This window comes from Rhinolophus sinicus, linkage group LG17 (genome assembly GCF_036562045.2).
Source record: "Rhinolophus sinicus isolate RSC01 linkage group LG17, ASM3656204v1, whole genome shotgun sequence".
Lineage (NCBI taxonomy): Eukaryota > Metazoa > Chordata > Mammalia > Chiroptera > Rhinolophidae > Rhinolophus > Rhinolophus sinicus.
In genome coordinates this window covers 17861301-17876356 of record NC_133766.1, presented here as the reverse complement: position 1 = coordinate 17876356, position 15056 = coordinate 17861301, and the positions used below count along the sequence as shown (strand labels likewise).

The window sequence follows — 15056 nt, the reverse complement described above, 5'->3', positions numbered from 1 at the left end:
CTAGCATAAACTGATATCAAAACTAGACAAGTTATTTGGAGAACTAAAGAAAACTGTAATCCGATCTCACTTATGAACACAGACACACAAGTCCTAAATTAGATACACAGCGAATTGCATCCAGTAATGTATTGGAAGAACACATACCAGGATTCTAAGGATAGCTCAATATTAGTAAATTTATTACTGTAGTTCTATTATTGTAGGATAATAGAGAAAAGCTATACGATCACCTCTGAGACTAATACTGAAAGTATTTGGTAATACTCAATACACATTTCTGGTTTTAAAAGACAATAAAAAGACTTGGCAAACAAAGAAAAGAACCAGGACCTTCAATTTTTAAGGAAGGTTATCTACCAGAAACTCAGAAAGCATCATGAACGAAACATAAGGTGCAATCCAAACAACTTCTGCTAAGAAGTATTCATACTACGGAAGCTACTGTACAGCGTTGTCAGCTGCATTCTAGGGGAAAGACAAAATTGTTCTTTACAGACGAATTCTTACTTATAAAATCCAAGAGAATAATTAGAGTACAAAGGTTCAGTGGAATGACCAGATAGATCAACAAATCCAAAACCCAAATTATCCTGGGGTCCTTTAGGAAGAGCAAATTGAAACAGCAACAAAAACCGCTACGGAAAAACCCTAAATGTGCAAAACAGCCCAGAAAATCGCAAGGCTTCATCGGAATAACCAGGGAAGACTTGAATTCATGGAGAAATAACCACACTGCTGGATGGGAGGTCTCAATCCCAAACAGGTCACGTTGCCATGTGGTGACAGCCCGTTACAGAATTTGGACTAGGGTTTGAGGTTGTGGGCGACGTATGTGGAAACGTCAAGAGTCGAACTGCAGGCGTTAAAAGCAGCTGCGCGGCAGAAAAACTATGTAGGCTCCGCCCCTCACTGTGTCGTGGGCGGGGCACTTCCGGCCGCTGACGCGCACGCGCGTCCCGAGGCCCCACAAGTTCCCCTTCCGCGCAGCACCGCGCGATCCGGCCGCGGGCTCCGCGGAGCAGGTCACCTTAGTTCCTCAGTACCTTGCGGCCGGGGTGTCGAGCCCGCCCAAAAAGGTCGTTTCCGCTGCAGCTCCCAGTAAGTGACAGTCCCAGTCCGAGCTGTGGTTAGAAAGAGGCCGCGCCGACATTTTCTTTCTACCCTCCCCCCAGACCCCATTAAGTCCCTCCCAGGCCTCTCCGTCACTCCTGGGCTGTCTGCCACCCTCCTCAAATCTGTCGCTCCCAGCGCTCAAGGCGTCCCCAGAATATGTCTGTCTGTTCTCGTAAGCACTTTCTTCACCTTAAACGATCGCGAACTTCTCATATATACAGTAAGTCCTCAATGCCATGGATAGGTTCTGCGACTTTAAAGCAGGTATGAGGAAACTAATTTTATCATAGGCTGATTGCTATAAACGAGAAAAGTTCCTCGGGCAGCTCATCAACCAAACCGAGTTGAACAAAACCGAGTTACACGAGGCCCTGCCGTTCTCTGGAGCTGTGTTCTTGATCTGACGCTCCTCTGAGCGCTTCCTCTTCCTCCCGCCGTGATGAGACCCGCAGGTGACACTCGTGGAAATGCGCCCACCGCCACCTCTCCCCCAACTCCCTTTGGAAATACACCCTTCGTGGCAGCTTCAGAATCGTCCCTCTGCTAATGAGAATCTCTGCCAAGGGCCACCCTGCTCAGCGCAGAGCCCCTCCTCCCTTCCCGACCCCCACTTATTAAATAAATAGCAAGAATTAATGAAAGAATGCCTTCAGAGTAAGACACTGACCTGAGCGTTTTACACCCATTATTTAATCACGACAGCAATCCTCAGGTTGGCACAAATGAGAACACTGAGGCATAGAAGAGTTAAATACTTAAGGTAACAAGCTTGAGTGTGATGGAGTTGAAATTTGAAGCTCATTGCAAAACTGGTGCTATCCCCGCTTTCTCTTTCCCAAACACCTGGGCATCTCCCCTTTAGTTGCTTCTCTTGAGGAATTTTTTGTCTGAATGCTGTTTAGAATATCCCTGTTTCTGGGAATTTGGCCTCTGTTTATGAACTTTCTCAGATCTCTCCTCAGACCCTTGCGTATTTCATTTTATTAGGTATCTCAGCTCAGTAAAATTAATGCATTCCCCAAATGTGTTTATGCCTCCTTAAAAATACATCCCCAATCCAGTACATCCCTCTTCCCCTGCCTTAGTACTATGCGTCATTATCGTTATCACTGTTCTCAGCAAACGTGTGAGCAGCTATTTTTATGACAGTGAAGATAATTGCAGTTTCAAAGAATTCTAAGATTCCTGACCTCAAGGAAAAATATGACATTTATTCATAAAAAGACCAAGAAAATAGCAGATAAACACTAACTCAGTTGCACCGAAAATAAATTTTACAAGAATAATTTCGAACAAAATAGTTAAGTGCTAGACTTGTTTCCTCCTCTGCAAAATATTAAGGATAGGTGAGATTGTTAAAATTTGTGAATCTAAGTTCATACAAAGGAGTGATTACTGAGGTGGAAACTGTTGGAGAAGCTATATAGTGTGTTCTTGATACATTATTATAGAGACAGGATTAGGCTGAAGGCTTCTCTTAGCACTTTGAACATCTAATAATGGCGGTAGACCCTGCTCTGGAAATAAAATTCATGTGCATGGAACATTTTATACTCATTTTTTAGGAGATTCATAACCCACCTCTCTTTTCTGAAGCCTACATACTAAAACCCCTGATTTAGAAAAATAAAATGAACGGCAATTCAACAGGCAAGACTGAGCCAGATGTGGAGGCCCTTTATCTTGTACACAGTGTAGACCCACTGGAGCTTGAAGAAGTTTGGCCGAAGTGTGAAGGAAGTGGGGAAAGGCAGTGAAACTTGTTAGGTGAAAGGTGGAATAGTTTAGGTAGATGGTTTAGGAGATATTAAAGGGTTGTGCCAAGCAGTGTTGAGAATAGGGGGAAATTTCAAGAAATATTGGCAAAGACAAATCAAAAGGTCTTGGTTGCTGATAGTATATAGAATTGAAAAACAGGAAGGAGTCAATGATAACAAGGTTTGAGGTATGTATAGCTGCAGTTATGTTTTTTCTCTACTTTGTCTTGTTTTAATCGTACTAAGTCATTTCTATAACATACATGCTCTAAGAGGAGATGTCACTGCAAGAGAAGATGACACACATTAAAAAAGCACAATGAGGGAATTCTACAAACAACTCTATACTCATAAATTCAACAACTTAGATGAAATGGACCACTGTCACAACCAGCAAAACTCATCCAAAGAAAACAGATAAGCTGAACAGTTTTATAACTAAAAAAGCAAAATTCTCCAGTGCTATGTAGTTTCACTGGTGAATTTTATGAAACATTTAAGGACAAAATAATAGTCATTCTTCACAAGCTCTTCCAGAAAATAGAAGAGACAGGAAAACTTTCCAACTCATTTTATGAAGCCAACATTACCTGATACCAAAACTAGATTTTAAAAAATTATATACATATATATATATATGAAAACCAAATCAATGTCCCTTCATGAACAAATTGCAAAAATCCTAAAAAAATTAGCAAGTTGAGTCTAGTAACGTGTAAAAATACTTTTGTGAATGAGTGTCATTTATCCCAGAAATTCAAGGCTGGTTAAGCATTTGAAATTCAGTTAGTGTAACTAACCATATAAACAGACTACACAAGAAAAACTACATGTTCCTGTCAATCGATAAAAAAACAAAACAGCATTTGGCAAAATTCAATATCCATCGTTTTAAAAACTCACTACCATGAACCTGACAGATTCATCTGTGTTCTTAAAAAAATTTGGCTCAACCAAGATGAAGAAAAATCATATTTTGAGCCCCAAACAGAGTCTAATCCACGTCAAGTTCATTGGTTCTGTAATAGCTGTAGAAATGACCGCAATCTGTGATCCACAGGACTGACTGGTGTGACCGACTCAATGGCTGGAGCTCCTGAGCAGCCGAGCTTTGCCTGATCTCACTTGGGCTTCTTAAACAAGACTGCTTGGTCCTGCAATTCAGCAGCCCCACCCCACCCCACCAAAGAGGCTACATGGCTGAAATGGCAGACAGATGGTGAAGAGTGAGGAGGGGTGGTAGCATTGGACACAGTTATGGTAGTCTCTGTAAGAGATGGCATTCACTACTTTTCTGTGCTTTTCTGTCTTAAAAATTTTGCATGTTGACAGAGAGCAAACAAATAGAATGTGTACGTAAGTTTCAGAAAGTATGTAGTTGTCTTAATATCAATGTTCCAAAAAAAAATTAAAAATAAAAAGAACAACTCAACAAACTAGGAATAGAAGAATCTGATAAAGGTCATCTACAAACCCTAGAGCTAACATCATACTTAATGGTGAAAGACTCAATATCCTCTACCCCAACATAATATTGTGTGTCAACTATAATTCAATTTAAAAAATTGTGTTTTTGAAAAATCATGGCTTTGTGGGGAAGAGATTGTATAAAGGTAAAAATAAAAAGCAGGAAACCCAGTTACTTGAATATTATAGTATTTCAAGTAAGAGATTTGGGTGGTTTGGACTAGGACAGAGTTTTTCAACCTTGTTACTATTGTCATTTGGGGCTGGATTATTCTTTGTCACGAAGGGCTTTCCTGTGCATTGTAGAATATTTACCTACATTCCTGGCCTCTGCCCACTAGATTCCAAGTAGTGACCAAATTGTGACAAGATTCCAAGTTGTGAGCCAAAAATGGCTCCAAACATTAAACAACAACAACCAAAAAAGACATATAGGCCAATAAAACAGAACAGAGAGCCCATAAATAAACCCACGTATATTTGGTTTACTAATCTTCAACAAGGATGCCAAGAACACACAGTGGGGAAAGAATAGCTTCTTCAATAAATGGTATTGGGAAAACTGGACCACTACCTTACACAACAAAGAAAAATTAACTCAAAATGGATTGCAGAAGTGAATGAGACCTGAAACTGGAAAAGACGTAGGGGATAAGCTCCTGGACATCAGTCTTAGCATGATTTTTTGGATTTGATTTGTGTTTTCAGAACATCATGTGACTGTGCTTTGTCACAAATCAGATCTTGACGTTCCCCTGCTTAAAACCCTATTACTTCTCACTATATTTGGGATGAAATCCCAACTCCTTAACATAAAGCTGGTTTTATACTTTTACATTGTCTGGTCCTTGCTTACTTACCTCATTTTGTACCACTTCCCTCGGACTACTGTGCTTGAGATTTAGCTACCATCTTTCTGAACATCAACAATGCTAAACTTATTCCTGCCTCAGGGCCTTTGAACTTATCTTCCATCTGCTTCAAAGTTCTTTCCTGCAGGCTTTCACATGGCTGGCTGATTTTCATCTTCGGGTCAAGTGTCACCTTTTTAGAAGCAGACACTTCCTATCCACCAGGATAGGCATTATCCTCACTTGTTTATTTCCTTTGTAACACTTGTCATTAGAAATGGTTTTGTTTCTTTTCTTCTCCCCAAACTAGAATGTAAGCCAGTGAATGTAGAGATCTTGTCCATTTTGTTCACCACTGTATTTCCAGTGTGGGCTCAGGGGTTTAATAAATAAATTGTATGAATGCATGAATGAGGAGAAAAATGGTTTTACCTACAGACATGTCTAAATCTCCAGAAAAACTTGGTTATACTTTAATATGCAGGGTGATAACTCGTAGATGATCCAAGGAGAATGTTTATGAAGCAGAGATGAGGGATTGGAGATCTGAACAAATAAAAGGGCGGGAGGAGTAACATGTTCATTGAAATTGTACGAGTACACGAGATTACTAAGAGAGCAGTGTTTCTCAAAGTGTGGGGTCAAGGCTTCTTGAATTAGTAGAGGTCGTCCTCCAGATTTTCTAAATGAAGATCTCTGGGTGTGGAGCACAGGAAACTGCCTTTTAAGAAGCTTCTTGGTGTTTCTTACGTGTACTAAAGTTCTGGAACCAAAGGAATAGTGTATAGAGAGAAGCAATCAAGAGATTAAGGACTGAGCCCTAAAATGGTCTGTCTTTAAGGATGGGAGGGAAAAATTGAGCCCAAGAAGGAGCTAGGAATGAGGTGCTGCAGGTACCAGAATACATCTCCGCTCTGAAGGGGAGCTACAATCACAGCTACCCGTGACTGGTCTATTATTCGCCTCAGCTGCCATAATGCTAAAATACCACAGACTGCACGGTTTAAACAGCAGGAATTTATTTTCTCACAGTTCTGGAGGATGCAAAGTCCAAGGTCAAGGTTCCAGCAGTGTTTGGTTTCTGGTGAGAATTCTTCCTGGTTTGCAGATGGCCTCCTTGGTGCATCCTCACGTGGTCTCTTCTTTTTATGTGCTTGGGGAGATGTTTCTTTCTCTGTTTCTTCTTCTAAGGCCACTACTCCTATCAGATTAGTACTCCAGCCTTATGACCTTATTTAATTTTAATTACCTCTTAAAGATACTATCTCCACAGTCACATTGAGAGTTAGAGCTTCATACCACGTTTCCCCAAAAATAAGGCTTAGCCAGACAATGCATCTTTTGAAGCAAAAATTAATATAAGACCCGGTCTTATTTTACTATAATATAAGATCAAGTCTATAATAGAATAGAATAGAATAGAATAGAATAATATAATATAATACATAATATATAATACCAGGTCTTATATTAATTTTTGCTCCAAAAGATGCATTAGAGCTGATTGTCTGGCTAGGTCTTATTTTCAGGGACACATGGTAGTAAATGAATTTTGAAGGGATGCAATTCAGTCTATAGCAAGTATTGTTTCCCTTTATCAAGGAATAAAACCGGTTTGACATAATGTGATCCAAGAGTATCACCGCATCAATGCTAAACTCTTGTTCTTTTAGGCTATAAAGCACATTTCAGCTAACACAAGGTGCTTATTTTGATCAAATCTGCATATTGTGAGGCTAGATACTCAAATTAGGTGTATGAAAGGTTACCACTTAATAGAAATGTAAAACCTTTTTAGAAATAACTAATACCTGACCCTCTTTCTATTCAGAATTTGAAATATGGTTTCCATCTCCTTTGTCCCCCAAAAAACATCATTTTGCCTTTTTAAATTCTCTCATAATTTGTCATTATTTTGGTTTTACAGACATGGCAGCCAGGTTTTATAGCCATGAATAAGAAATCCACAGGCAGAAGTCCTGAAGATGCTGGGACCAGCAGAAATGGAGGTAGGAATTTTTCTTGCTTTAAGACCTCGTGAGTAATTTCAAATATGTTTTATAAGTTATTTGTTTCTCTCTCACTTGTTGCTAATATTTCAGAGAATAATTGTGTTACGTTTTATATCAATCTAAGATAAACACAAACGAAAGAAGAAAGAAAAGCAAAACCAAAAACACCACCGATCCCGACATAGATCAGCATCTTCTTCTTCCGATGACCCTGTGTTTCCTTCTTCTTCATCGTCTTCTGGAAGCCAGACAGATTCAAGTACTGAAGGTATTTTTATCACCCTGTTAAAATGTTTTCATTTATAAGTAAGATTATTTAAAAAGAAAATTCACCAAAACTCCTTTAAAACTTCTGTTTCTCCAACAAATGTTCATTGAGAATAACCACATCAGTGTCAGGAATAATGGTAAACATGGCATGGTCCCTTCAGCCAAGGAATTTTTATTATATTGGGCAATAAAGACAAATAGTCCATTACAATGCAGATGAGTGCTATGAATTGGTATGCTTGTGCTAAAGGGAGCAGGAAAGGCTTTGGAGAGGAAATTATATCAGAACTGGAGGATGACCAGGCATTTTCCAGACAAAGCCAGGAGAGTGGAATTCGGGAAGATTTATTATAAACTGAAGGAATTACATGTGCTAACTACTGCTGACGTTTGGGTTTCTGATTCTCAAGTAATGTGTTACACTTCTAGTATTCATTTACCAGAGGACTATTCCGAGTTATTTGTTGTAAACAAAAGAAACTGACTGGCTGACTTAAGTGGGAAAGGAATTTATTGACAGGATGTTGAATAACCTGCATAATTGCCAAGAAGCCTAAAGAACTAATCTTTGAAAGTGAAAGTTGGCAGCTAGAACCATAGGCAAAGTCATGCCGCAGAGCCCAGTCTGGTAAGGGCACACGGACAACCCTGCCACCACCGTGTTTCCCCCAAAATAACACCGGGTCTTATATTAATTTTTGCTCCAAAAGACACATTAGGCTTTATGTTCAGGGGATGTCATCCTGAAAAATCATACTAGGGCTTGTTTTCCGGTTAGGTCTTATTTTCGGGGAAACACGGTACTGAACTTGGATGTCTCAACTTGCATTGCCATGGTCACTAAATGATACCACTGTCATCACTGCCTCTGCTGCCACTAGACAGTGGGTATTTCTGACACCACTGCAGAATGGATTTTTCACTATTTCTGCTTCTTTGTGTCACTAGCTCCTAGGCAGTGATTGAGACTAGATCACATGTCCATGTCCCAGCTGCATAGGAAACTGGAAAATCAAGTATTGGCCTTTTCAGCATTGATGGTAGGAGGCATGCAAAGGAATATTCACCAAACATGAAGGAGAATCAGATACCAGGCAACCAAAATATAACAGATGTTCTCTGCATTCAACCCCAGACAATATCCATTGATTAGCTCACTTTAAATTACTCCTTTGTCTCACCTACCTTTATCCTCTCAGTGTTTGCTAGTTGTATTATAATTAGTTTTTCTATTAGTTAATTTGACATCAATAAATAATATACTTGTAATTCTACTTTTTGTTCCATCAACTTTAGTCAATTATTTTACTCTTTTATATAGGTAGCCCCTATCCTTTACTCCATCTTTTCTTCCCACTGTATTTTTTTTAATGCTTTCAATAGTCTGCTTTACACTTATAATCTGATCTGCAACCAAAACTAACTGATTATTTTTGTCCAGAGATTCACTTTAAATGTTCAAAACCAATAATCAGCACTTAAATTATTATCACTGTATAAATACTGCTACGTCAGTGCCAAGTCATATGCTAGGATTAGATTTCCCTTTCATGGATCTAATATCCTGGTTACTGGGACTCTCAAAGAATGTTTCTAGTCATAGCATCAAGTATATTTATATTTTATCAGTTGCTTAAAACCATGCCATATCTTAGTATTGCTTCATATTTGAACCATGACTTTCTTTTATAGTTTTTTATTTTCTTACAGTTTCTAGTTCTAACATTTGTTTTTTATTAAGTTAATGTAACTTCACCATAATAAAAAAAGTTTCCATTCTTTCAATCATGGAGTTAATTTCTTTTCCCTAGAGATGTTCTCGTCTGCCTATTATAAACCAGACCACTTCAATTTTTTTTTCAATCTAATTCTTTTAGATGATACCAAAGGAAAAATTAAGAGAAAGAGAGGTGAAAAAAGGAATAAATGGAGAAAAAAAGGAAAGGTAGGTAATTGTGAATAATTTAATACAAGATTTGGTTATTAGAGGATTCTGCACTTTCTTATTAACTAAGGAAAACAAAATCTACAGAGAATTTTGAAGAGATATAAGAGATGGAGTGTTTAACATAGTAATTAACATGGAACTAACCTAATAGCATCCTTTTGCTTTTTAAAAAGTACTCAGAAAACTGAAAACTATACAGAGAGGTAAAAACTCACTTCCAAACTTTAAGTCTAATTTCAGGAATGGGGTTGTAGAGGGATGAGGAAGTAGGGGGTGGTCTTTATGTTTTCAAGGGGGCACGAAGATACTCAATCTAGTTCTCAATGTTATCTGTTCATGCAGGTATCTTCTAAAATGTCCATCATTCTGTCTTGTCCTCAGTCATTGATCCACATGATCTGTCACTGACATGTCTTCATTCCTGTCTGCCTAGTCCCTTCAGGTATGGTGGCTCTCTCTCTCTGTTAGTTCCATTTCCACATTAAAGCCTGGTAAGCATAATTGCCTCTCCCAGTCATTTTTACTATCCCAAAACTCAGGTTTCCCTTTCCCCCACCTTAGCTTTCTCATATTTGTGTGCTATTTTACTGCTTCCCTGGTGCTCTATGAATCAGGGTACAGGGCGCATCTTTTTAGGATCCCTCAGTGTCTATACTCTTAGCACTCCCCCACAATATCCTCTTCTTCCTTAACCTGGGGAAATTTCTTTCTATTCTTCTTGCAACTTGGGGTGAGGAGGTTGTGGGTAGGTGAGGTTCAGTCCAGTTCTTTCCGGTTATATTTCTCCCCAATATTTTATCTACATATGGAAACTTCTCTATTCCCCTAATGGCTTACATTTTTAGAAATCAAGTTCTGGAAGACTTCTTTTGTTCTGTTTCCTGCCCTGGTTTATCCCTTCCCTGATACAATGAGCTCCAAGCTGCTTGCTTAAGAGGAGTATGGGAGGAAAAGATGAACTAATCAGAAGAAAAAAAAGTTATCCTGTCACATAAAAACTTGTTGAAATGACAAGTTTGTGGAATAATATTTGCTAATATATATCAAACGCTGACTATGTACCAGACATTGTTCTAAGAACTTTACAAGTATCAACTAATCTAATCATCACAATAATTGAATGGGTACTATTACTATTCTGATTTTACAGATAAGAAAACTGAGCTAGAGAGGGGTCAAGAAATTTAAGTTTTGTTCAGTAGTGTCAGACCTTGTATTAAAACACAAGAAGTCTGGCTTTGAAGTTCACCTTCTTTACTATGTCACTGGTTCCCAAATGACCCTGCTTCTCCCCCTCCAACCCCAGCCAAGGAACATTTGGAAATGCACAGGAGGTATGGCTCTGATTTTCATAAAGACTGAGAAGTTACTGGCATTTAGTGTATAGGGACCCAGAATGTCGAATGTCCTGTAGTGTGAGGGATGGTCCTAAATAATGAAGAATTGACTCATCCAAAATTTAAGTAGAACTATTGAGAAACACTACATTACACTACACTAGTTCTAAATTGCCAAGACTGACTCAAAAGTTAAAAAAAAATAGACTACTCTTAATGGAAGACATTACAAATGTATCCAAAAGTAAATTGATAGGCAGATTTTCCACTTAGTTCTTTCAAGATTTTCAAGGGATAGGTGAGTCACATATAATATAAAATAATCTCTTCCAGAATATGAAACGATACAGAATGCCTTTTAATTGATTTTATGAAGCTAATAAAACAGAGAAATGTTAGATTTTGAGAAATATTACTAGAGACAAAGAAGACATTTCATTATGATAAAAGGATCGATGTATCAAGAAGATATAACAGTTATAAATGTATACACGCTGTGGTGGGTTGAATAGTATCCTTCCCCCAAATTAATGTTCACCCAGAACCTCAGAATGTCACCTTATTTGGAAATAGCTATAATTAGTTAAGATAAGATCGTACTGGAATGGTATGGGAGGGTTCTAAATCCAATGACTGGTGTTATAAAAAGAAGAGGAGAGGGCACACAGAAATGAACAGGGAAGAGGGCCATGTGACCACCAAGGCAGTCATTGTAGTTATGCTGTACAGAAAGCCAAGGAATGCCTAGGGGCATGAAAAGCTGGAAGAAGTAAGAAAGGATTCTTCCCTGGAGCCTTCAGAGGCAGCATGGCTCTGCCAATACCCTGATTTTGCCCTTCTCGCTTCCAAAACTGTGAGAGAGTAAATTTCTGTTGTTTTAAACCACCTAGTTTATGATAATTTGTTACAACAGCCCAGGAAACTAATACACCTAAAAAATACATGAAACAAAAACTTACAGAATTGAAAGGAGAATACACAACTCAAATTATTGGAGAGTTCAATACCCTAGTTTCAACAATTGATGGAAAAAGTAGACAGAAAATCAGGAAGGATATAAGAGACTTGAACAACACTATCGATCAACTTGATGTAAAAATACATCTACAGAACACGTCATCAATAGCAGCAGAATACACATTATTTTCAAGCTCACATAAAACATTCTTTAAAAATGTAAAAGGATTGAAACCATTCAAAGTTTGTGTCTCTGATCATAGTAGAATTAAATTAGAAATCAACAACAGGAAGACATTTAGGCAATCTCCAAATATTTTGAAACTTAAAAACACATTATAAAATAACCCATGGGTCAAAGATGAAATCACAAGAGAAATTAGAAAATATTTTGAATTTGAAAAAAATCTATCAAAATTTATGGAAGGCAGCTAAAGCAGTGCTCAGGGGAAACTTATAACTTTAAATTCCTATATTAGAAAAGAAAAAAGGTGTCAAATCAACAATCTAAACTTTACCTAAAGAAACTAAAACAAAAAGAACAACCCTAAGCAGCAGAAAGAAAAAAAATGATAAAGAACAGACCAAACATTGAACAAATAGAAAACAATATAGAAAAATCAGTAAAACCAAAGGTTGGTTCTTTGAAACAACAAAATTGTTGGTTTTGATCATAAAAATTCATAAACCTTAACTGTGCTGATCAAGAAAGAAAAAAGAGAGAAAAGACACAAATCAACCAATATTAGGAATGAAAGATAGGACATGATTAATGACCCTACAGAAATTAAAAGTATCATAAGAGAATATTATGAATAACTTTTTTGCCAACAAATTAGACAACTTAAGTGGACAAATTACTAGAAAGATGCAAATTGACAAAACAAACTCAAGAAGTAATAGAAAATCTGAATAGAACAATAACAAGTAAACAAAATGAATTGGTAACTAAAAATCTTCTCACAAGGGAAAGCCCAGGCCCAGATGGCTTCACTGGTGAATTATAATACTTAAGGAAAAAAGATTACCAATGCTACAAAAATGGTTTCAGAAAATAAAGGAGGAAGAAACAGTTCCTGATGCATTTTATGAGACCAGTATAACCCAGATATCAAAATGAGTCAAGTACATCACAAGGAAAGGAAATTATAGACCAATTATTTTTCATGAATACATATGCAAAGTTTGTTAAGGAAGTACTAGGAAACTGAATCCAGCAATGTTTGAAATGGATGCACCATGTTCCAAGAATGTAAATATAGTTTAGTACCCCAAAATCAATTAATGTAATATACCATATTAATCGAATAAATAACAAAAACCATATTATCATTTCAGTAGACACAGAAAAAGCATTTGAAAAAATCCAACACTCATTAATGATAAAAACTCTCAATACACTAGGGAAAGAGGGAACTTCTTCAACCTGATAAAGGGTATCTACGTGCTTAATCATGCTTAATGGGGAAAGGAATGAATGTTTCCCCCTAAGAGGAAAGAAAGCAAATATGCTTTCCCCTCTAAGATTGGGAACAAAGTGAGGATGTCTCATACTTCATGTGCCTGTGGTTCTAACTAGTGCAGTAAAGCAGGAAAAAGTCATCCAGATTGGAAAGAACTAAAACTTTATTTATTTGCATGCATATTCCTGAATATAGACAATCTTAAGTAACCTAAATAAACTACTAGGATAAACAAGTTTAGCAAGATCAAGATACAAAATTCAATTTTATTTCTGTTAGCAACAAACTATACAAAAATAATTTTTAAAAAAATTTCCATTCCCAATAGTATCAGAAAGAGTAATATATATAAAATAAAAAAGTACAAGACATTGCATTTCTGAAAGAAATCAAAGATCTAAATAAATGGTGATACTCCATGTTTATAGATTAGAAAACTCAGTATTGTTAAGATGGCCATTCTTCCCAATTTGATCTATAGGTTCAACATAATTCCTACTAAAATTTCAGCAAGGTTTTGTATAAATTGACAAGCTGATCCTAAAATTTGTATAGAATTTTAAAGGACCTAGAATAGTCAAAAATAACTTTGAGGGCCAGCCCAGTGGCTCAGGCGGTTAGAGCTCCATGCTCCTAACTCCGAAGGCTGCCGGTTCGATTCCCACATGGGCCAGTGGGCTCTCAACCACAAGGCTGCCAGTTCGATTCCTCGACTCCCGCAAGGGATGGTGGGCAGCGCCCCCTGCAACTAAAATTGAACACGGCATCTTGAGCTGAGCTGCCGCTGAGCTCCTGGATGGCTCAGTTGGTTGGAGCGCATCCTCTCAACAACAAGGTTGCTGGTTAGACTCCCGCAAGGGATGGTGGGCCGTGCCCCCTGCAACTAGAAAACGGCAACTGGACCTGGAGCTGAGCTGCGTCCTCCACAACTAAGACTGAAAGGACAACAACTTGAAGCTGAACGGCACCCTCCACAATTAAGATTGAAAGGACAACAACTTGACTTGGAAAAAAAAGGCCTGGAAGTACACACTGTTCCCCAATAAAGTCCTGTTCCCCTTCCCCAATAAAATCTTTAAAAAAAATAAAAATAAAAAATAACTTTGAAAAAGAATAAAAACTGAGGGCTATCCAATTTTAAATCTTATAAAGCAACAGTAATCAAGACAGTGTGGTATTTGGCCTAAGGATAGATATATAGACCAATGAAACAGGATTGAGAGAACAAGAATAAACCCTTACATTTATGGTTACTTGACAAAGATACCAAGGTAATTCAATGTGGAAATGGTAGACTTTTCAACAGATGGTACTGGAACAATTAAATATCCATATGCAAAAAAAAAAAAAAAATCTTATATCCTTCCCTCATGCAAAATTTAACTCAAAATGGATTATTGGTTTAAATGTAAGAGCTAAAACTACAAACTCCTAAAAGATTATAAGGAGAAAATTTTTGTGACTTTAGATTGGATAAGTATTTCTTGGCTATGACAACAAAAACACGATACATAAAATAAAAATTAATAAATTGGATTTCATAAAAAGTAAAAACTGCTGCTCTTCAAAAGACACAATTAAGAGAATGAAAAGACAAGCCACAGACTGGGGGAAAATATTTACAAATCATATATCTGATAGAGGACTTATAAATATATAAATAACTCTTATAATTTGATAATAAGAAGACAGATAATCCAGTTTTTTTAATGAGTAAAATATTTGAATTGACATTTAACCAAAGAAAACAAGAATGGCTAATATAGACATGAAAAGATGCTCCATAACAGCTTTTAGGAAAATGCAAATTAAAACCACAAAGAGATGTCACTACACACCCACTAAAATGGCTATAATAAAAAAGACTGACGTTACCAT

The 15056-nt window shown here is 37.3% G+C and overlaps 1 long non-coding RNA gene across 3 annotated transcripts; it reads left to right on the top strand.

Annotated features, from left to right (window-relative positions):
* Positions 1 to 969: 969 nt before the first annotated feature.
* On the top strand, positions 970 to 14237 carry LOC109450575 (uncharacterized). Of its 3 annotated transcripts, XR_012492824.1 has the most exons (6): positions 970 to 1101; positions 7119 to 7200; positions 7328 to 7471; positions 9351 to 9418; positions 9764 to 9863; positions 10267 to 14237. It is a non-coding gene; the product is annotated as an uncharacterized LOC109450575 (long non-coding RNA). The 3 variants fall into 3 exon arrangements; XR_002137863.2 differs by lacking the exon at positions 10267 to 14237 and having other exon boundaries at positions 9764 to 9922; XR_012492825.1 differs by lacking the exon at positions 10267 to 14237 and having other exon boundaries at positions 980 to 1336; positions 9764 to 9922.
* The last annotated feature ends 819 nt before the right edge of the window (positions 14238 to 15056 follow it).